Source organism: Girardinichthys multiradiatus, chromosome 10 (genome assembly GCF_021462225.1).
Source record: "Girardinichthys multiradiatus isolate DD_20200921_A chromosome 10, DD_fGirMul_XY1, whole genome shotgun sequence".
NCBI lineage: Eukaryota > Metazoa > Chordata > Actinopteri > Cyprinodontiformes > Goodeidae > Girardinichthys > Girardinichthys multiradiatus.
Genome location: NC_061803.1, coordinates 15,810,838 through 15,818,543, shown reverse-complemented (window position 1 = coordinate 15,818,543; position 7,706 = coordinate 15,810,838). Strand labels below are relative to the sequence as shown.

The 7,706-nt window shown below is 38.3% G+C and overlaps 1 long non-coding RNA gene across 1 annotated transcript; it reads left to right on the top strand.

The window, feature by feature from the left end:
* The first annotated feature begins 3,655 nt into the window (after positions 1–3,655).
* LOC124875521 lies at positions 3,656–5,529 on the top strand. The gene is made up of 2 exons (XR_007040046.1): positions 3,656–4,556; positions 4,685–5,529. It is a non-coding gene; the product is annotated as an uncharacterized LOC124875521 (long non-coding RNA).
* Positions 5,530–7,706: the final 2,177 nt, after the last annotated feature.

Genomic DNA, 7,706 nt, shown 5'->3' with positions numbered 1-7,706 from the left:
GTTGACGTTTTTTGTATTAAAAACACTTTTCTTTTATTGGTCGGATGAAATATGCTAATTTTGTGAGATAGGAATTTTGGGTTTTCATGAGCTGTATGCCAAAATCATCCGTATTAAGACAATAAAAGACCTGAAATATTTCAGTTAGTGTGCAATGAATCTAAAATATATGAATGTTAAATTTTCATCATGACATTATGGAAAATAATGAACTTTATCACAATATGCTAATATTTTGAGAAGGACCTGTATGCCAAATTAATGACTGCATGCAGAAATTTGAATCATTCATTTTCCTTCAAATTTCTAATTGTTCACAGTGAAGTGGGGATTTCTGGCTATGAGAAATTAGAGTTAATGTACATGTTGTGTGTATTTAAATTTGTTTCAGGCAGCCCATAATTGTTTGAATTGTTTTTTTAGTTTTTTTCTGTTGAAAACTTGATAAATAAAAGAATAAGGTGTGCCTTATTTTAAAACCGTGTAGGTTTTTGGTTTGTTTATCAGAAAATCTTTTCTTTTGACACAATCTGTAATGAGAGCCTAGTTTATAAACCTTTTTCCCAAGTAGTGCCTTAAAATGCTTGATTCTGAGATAATTATATTATCTTTTTTTTATTTTTTTTTAATAATAGTTGCCACTCTTGTGGGCATACATTCAAAAATATTAGGGGTTATTTTGCTCAAAACATTTTTATAAGGATTTTTGTTTTTTATAAAAATATACAAGAAAACATGATCTCGAAGGACATCTTATACAGTTTAAACATTTACATGCACTATAAAATGACACGAAGCCTTTTTTTCTTGCTTTGTTGCATTAAATCTGACAAAACCTTTCCTGTTTTGTTTACTTGGCTTCACCAAAATAAAAAAAATAAATCTATTTGCTCAATAGCATAATAAGGGAGGGAATTTTTAGAGGATCCTATTTTACTTTCTTCCAATTTAGAAGTTACCTTTAGTATTTGTTAGAACTTTGTAAACTGCTTGAATTGTTCAAATGTTTTGGGTTTCTTTTCTCAAATTTATAACAGTTTACTGTAATTTTGGCCCATTCCTCCAGACAGAAAAGATGTAACGGAGTCAGGGTTACAGGCTGCCTTCTTTTCACACACACCTATTGGCCAAAAGTAAATATTTTTAAATATTGGATGAAGAGGATGCCGTACTAGTAGTAATGAATGAAAGCATTAATATAAATACACAATAATGGTAAATTAGAGAATTTACATGTAAGAAATGTAAAACATTAAAGAACTTCATCCTTCACAATTACCACATTTCAAAATTATTCATTTATGTGTTATATAATATCCTGCAATTTCATTCCTTTGACCAAAGTGTTTTCATTTAAACTGACTGAGCCAATCTGTTAAGGTTGACTTCAACTGGAAATTATAACTGTAATTTACCAGCAACAATACACCAAATTAACTGAATATTTTCTGTTTTTGACCAGTTTTCTTAAACAGTGACAGAAAAATCTGACAGCCATCTGTCAAAAAGCAAAATAACACTGATGGTGTTGATAAAAGAGTTGAAAAAATGAGTGATGCAATGGAAGATGAAGACCAAACAAGTAATCAGCCCTCTGCAACTACAGAGCGAGCAAGCGCCACAAAGGAGGATAGACAAGAGTTGTGAGACTGTGAGGCCACAGCAGGTGATCTGTTCATATTTGAATTGTAATCATTTAATTTCATATGTAGATACTGGGACCGCAGTTGGTGTTAGATGTAACTGTGGAGAAAAAGTTAAATTTATTCATCTAGTTGATGTGGATTCTCTGTTGAGCTTGTTCGGACTGAAAATTAAAATGAATGCTATTGATTGATTTTTAGCATTTAAAAAAAAATAAATTGATGGGTAAAATTAGATTATGATAAGGATCTTTTCTGTCAAAATTAGAGACAAAAAAAAGTGTAGCACAACCTCTGGGCTCTTGGTAACTGAAGGAGGTGTGGATATTCACATCACAGAAAACATTTATTTTCCCTTCTCTTTATAATAATGGACTATTTATTGTAAAATATCAAATCTCAGTAAAACACAAGGTTGCAAAGTAACAAAATGTGAATAAGTAAAATTTTTGCAAGGTCGTACACTTTTGAGTAATGAAGTGGTTTTAGATTGAGGCTGAGGTTTGGTAGCATCTTTAAAAGTTCTCATTCTTGGCATCACCTTCATTTGTTTGGACTGGACGTTCGTTTTGTTTTGGGACTGGTGCTCATCACATTAGGGAAAAGCTGAAGACTCCTGGTGCAGCTGCTTTGCACCATCAATACCGTCTGTGATCTCTGTTGAACTCTGTGATCAGAGAGTCAGTTAAAATTGTTCAACATCCATTTTCTCATAGTAATATCTGAATTTCCCTTTCCTGCTTTAGGTTTCTGGGATTGAGAATCCTGATTATGACTGCATATTATGTCAACGCTCACAACTGGCAAATAGCCTTTAAACTTGTAAATTTTGAACATCTAATGGAGCATTGTTTATTCAGTGACCTACCATTCATCCAGTTTTCAAACTGTTTTTTTGCAGTACTAGTGGCCTTTATTTTCTTATTTTCTGGCAGTGAGTTGAGAAGAGAAGGGTGGAGAGGAGGAGAAGAGATGATAAGAGCTGGGACTTGAACTTGTGACAGCCTGCATCGAGGGCTAAGGCCTCTGAACACAAGGTTTGTCTTTTACCCCTGTGCCACTGCTGCACCCCAACCAATCATCCAGTTTAGCCATACTCTTAAACTGATGAGCTGGGCAGAGAGACTATTTATTAGCTATGCAGTCAATGGATCCATGGTAACCCTGGAAGAGCTGCAGAGATTCACAGCTCAGGTGGGATAATCCACCAACAGGAATGACGAGTATTTGTCATACACTATGCAAATCTGACCATTTTGGAAGACTAGCAAATAGAACGCCATAGTTGAAACAAAGGAAAAGCAAGTGTTTGTATTTTGTTACAAACCACGTAGAAAACAAAGAAAGAAGGTCCTTGGGTCAGGTGAGAGCACAATGGAAGTTTTTGGCAGTCCCTGCACTGTCTGGAGAGGGGCATCATCCGAGCTTCTGCTGGCAACAACTTAATGCTCACCCTCTACAGATGATCCACATGGCCCTGTCTTTCAGTGTTTAACCCTTTCTCTCTCCTAGACATAGCTACTGACTGAGCTTTTACTGTAACTAATTATATGTGCTCTCTTTCAGACTCTAACCTTTAAAACTGACTCAAAGTTTATCTGTTCTTTCTTTCTAGGTGAAACGACTAAAGGAGCTACATCCATTAACATTTACTTTTGCTTCCCATAGAATGTACTCCTGGATCAGTGCTTCTTTGTTCTTTTTGTGTCTCTGCTCTGTTCTCTCAAACCCCCAGTCGGTCGTGGCAGATGGCCGCTCACACTGAGCCTGGTTCTGCTGGAGGTTTCTTCCTGTTAAAAGGGAGTTTTTCCTCTCCGCTGTCGCTACATGCATGCTCAGTATGAGGGATTGCTGCAAAGTCAATGCCAGTGACTGTCCACTGTCTCTACATGGTCATCCAGGAGGAGTGAATGCTGTAAGTCACTGACTGGATGCAATCTGCTTGGTTTCCTTAGATAGAAAAACTTTTTATCCAATTTGAATAAATAACTGAATCTGACTGCACTGTTCAATGGTTAGGATTAATTGGAATGTATGTGCCTGACTTTGTGAAGTACCTTGAGACGATGTGTTGTGAATTGGCGCTATATAAATAAACTGAATTGAATTGGCTTACAACCAAAACTCTTTGTGGTGCAAAACTCCCCATCACACCATCTTCCCTGTGAAACATGATTGGACAATCATGCAGAGTCGAGTGTTTTTATCAGTAGGTACAGGGCCAGATTTGGTACAAAGATGGTTGTTGCTAAATGGTATCCTGGGAAAACAAACAGTTGCAAAATACTTGAGACTGGGACAGAGGTACACCTTCCAGCAGGACAACAATGCTAAACATACAGCCAGAGTTACAAGATGGTTTAAAGCATGTTCATGTTCTGTTTTCATTCATGTGCATGTTATAGGTCTATCACATAAACTCCTAATCAAATATAATGTTTATGGCTATAGTGGTACAAAATGTGGGAATATTTCTGAATATTATTGCTATGCATTGTATTTTATGTACCAATGATTGGTTGGTGGACTTCTTTAATGGCAAGTTTCAGTCTCATTTTGCAAGGAGCCATTGTCCTGCCTCTGTTCTGTCTTGTGTTTCCGAAAAATAGTCCCTGCATTGTCATCCATGGGGTCTTTCCAGTGCTGCAGACAGCATTACTCCTCTCCTCCTGGTAACCTTTGTCTAATACCTTCTCTGGTTGTTATCACAGCTGTTTGCTTTTTATGTTTCTTCCTTCTGTTTTTATTTCCTACTTGTGGTGATAAGAACTGTCACAATGCTAGTCACTTCATGCCGCTGCAAGGAAAGGAACAAAATCGACTCCAGGGTCACCCTTTATAAGGCTGTGGCTGCAGCCTTCATTGTTCATCTGAACGACATCGATCTGGACTTTGCCTGTTGTTCACTGTTGGGTCAGTTGCAGTCTTGATAAACAAATCAGTTACTTTGAAAAAAAGCCCAGCATTTAAGTGGCTGTGCATTGAACAAATGGTGATGTATCTCCTGCTGCAGCCCTTAACAGAACATGTTTCCTGTGCAGGATGACACCAGCAGCGTCTAGCTTCATATTAAGAAGGAGACCAGAGATTGGTGCCAGGAAGCCACTTGGCGTCCTTAAATGCTTTGGGTCTGCCTGTGAGGGAGGCCTGCATCCTGGGTGGATGCTGTGAGTTTTGACACATCTTTAAAACAGACACAATATTTAAGATTTACACAAAAGAGTTCAGGCAGGAGTATTGAAAGTTTTCATTACTGAAGGCCACCTTAAAAAAACAAAAACTCGGGCTTATTGGAATTAAGTTTTAAGTAAATGAAGGTTGGGTTTGTGGTAGATTAAAACTTTGTTAGATTTGGTAAATTAAAAGGGTTACTGTTGTTTTTAACCATATGTGAAAGTGAATTCTGTTCTGGACATAAGAAAACAGTTCCTGAGCAGGCCAGTAGGGCCCGTCCAGGAAGTTGTTCAGATAAGGAGACTCTTGACCCGAGAGAACCATTCTTAGATTCTTGGAAAGAGCCCCATTTGAACGTTATCTGCACAAATATAGAAAACTGTGGTGCAGACCAGCTGTGGAATGAGTGGTTGACAGGAACAAAGAGGCTGTTGTGATACAACTGTCACGTAGATCAGTTTTGAAATCTTGCAGATGTGATTCTAGTCTTGTGATTCCTGTAAGGACTGCTAAGAGTCTAGTGTTGTTTGCCAAAACGTGTGCGTAAATGGAAATGGCATATCGGATTGGTCAAGAGTTTATCATACACAACAATGATATGAATTGTGTTTATATACACCCTGACTTGTGTCAGGATTCTGGATTCATTGGGATTTTGTATTATGAAGATGTATTCTGAATAAAAGATCTCTGTGTAGGCTTTGAGAGGAAACCATTTGTCTTTTCGTCATTTTTATTTAAAGAATATTTTAGGTTAACTTCTTTCTCCTACATAATTGGTGGCACGTACGGGGAACTCTTTTTGCTGAGGTAGAAGAGAAAAGTGGCCAGTCCAGGCAGAGGGGCATGAATTGCTGCTAATAAAGGGCTGCTAATCGGGGGGAGAGTGAACAGGACACAAAGGCTCAGTAATACCCTTGTTTAAGAACTGAACATACTGCTCTCAGTGACTCCTTAAATATGATAAATAGGTACGAAACAATAAAATGTAATCAATCAATTTGAAACAGTAAAGTATGTTTTCCTTTTTTGCTCAGAATAAAAAATTTTTAAAGGACTTTTTTTGGCTGCCTAAACTTCTGTTCTGCAGTCCAAGCTCAGTAGATGGCAATATTGCACCCTTAAGCTGCTCTGCCAGCCTCCGATGGACAGAAGAAGAAGAGGAAGAAGACTTTTTTATACTTTTAACAAAACTTTATTTACAAAAAAATCAAACTACAAAAAACTTAATTTAAAAAAAAGTCTCAACAGTTAAATAAGAAGCTTATAATACTGCAATTCTCCTTTATCTTACACATTACTGCTGTCCAATCTTTCCAATTGTGTGTTTGTCATGAAGAAAATAATATGTCACATGCCAGGACTGTATTTGACATGCCTCTTGAGATACAACTGGGATACTCATGGGATGCATCTAGATTAAATAAACCATAACAATGTCTGCTCTCAAAGCATGCATCACGCTGCCAGTATACAGCCAGTCTTAATGGTCATTTTATTCTCTGCTTTTATCTCAGGTGCTTGGAGCAGAGAGAGGAGCTCTGTTGCGTAGCTGCTGAAGCATCCGTACCTCTGGCTGAAGCCATGTTTTTTTCATCTAAGTCATTGTCGATGTTTGGTGCCAACACGCAACTGTAAGAGGATCCTAACAGACCTGGCAACCTCTCAGTCCATGAGCAGCAGAATCCTCTGAGCAACTGATGTGAGACTTATTTTGTGTAGCATCTTCTACCCCCTACCCACCCCTATTTAATGCTAACTTTACTGTTTTCTTCTTATCATTATTTATTATTGATATTATTGTTTTTACAGAATTTGGACAGAGCTGCGCAGCAGCAGAATAAAAGGCTGGATGTCACAGAGTGTACAAAGACCAATCACATCTTGTCTCTGCTCACATGCTCGACCTCAGCTGCAGTCCACCACACCCCCTACCCTCTCCATGTCAAAGAAGGAAATCAATACACTGAGCCGGACTATGTCTCCCCATACACTTTTAACACCTCACTGGAGACATGCCATGTGCCAGCCCACTTCAAAGCATCCACCATCATCCCTGTCCCCAAAAAACCAAGGACCAAAGGACTAAATGACTTCAGACCCATCACCTTGCCCTCTGTGGTAATGAAGTCCTTAGAGCACCTTATGTTGACCCATCCTAAATCCATCACGGACCCATTTCTGGATCCCCTGCTGTTTACCTACAGAGCCAACAGGTCTGTGGATGATGCAATAAACATGGCCCTTCATTACACCCTGCAGCACCTGGTCTCCCCAGGAACCTACCAGGCGTTATTTTTTGTGGACTTCAGCTCTGCTTTCAACACCATCAACCCAGCCTTGCTGCAAGACAAGCTCTCCTCGCTGAGCGTGCCCGTCTCCGGCAAGCTGGACATAAACTGTATCAAACTCTCCCCTCTGGCAAGAGGTTGCGGTCCATCAGGACCAAAACCTGTCGCCACAAAAACACCTTCTTTCTTTCTTTCTGCAGCTAGCCTTATTAACAAGGCCCCGGTCTCCCACTGACACTTCTCCTTTGCAAATAATACAAATATCTCAGCACATGTAAATACTATTTTATTAAATTTTATATTGTTTTTGTATTCTCATCACATTCCCATACAACTTGTTTTTTAACTTGATATTTCCAGATGTATTTATGTCAACTGTATGTTGGTCTATATAGCACCTTACCACCAAAGCAAATTCCTTGTACGTGTGAAACACTAAGTTTTTTCTGATTCTGATCCTGAAATGTTACTTGAGGTTGTCATTTTTCAATAAAAGACATTTAATTGCTCTCGATCTTACACCAACTATTAATTTTGGTGTCACTGATGAGTCTATCGGAATAAAGGTTGACAGCGACAGAAGTCCCGATTTACCTGG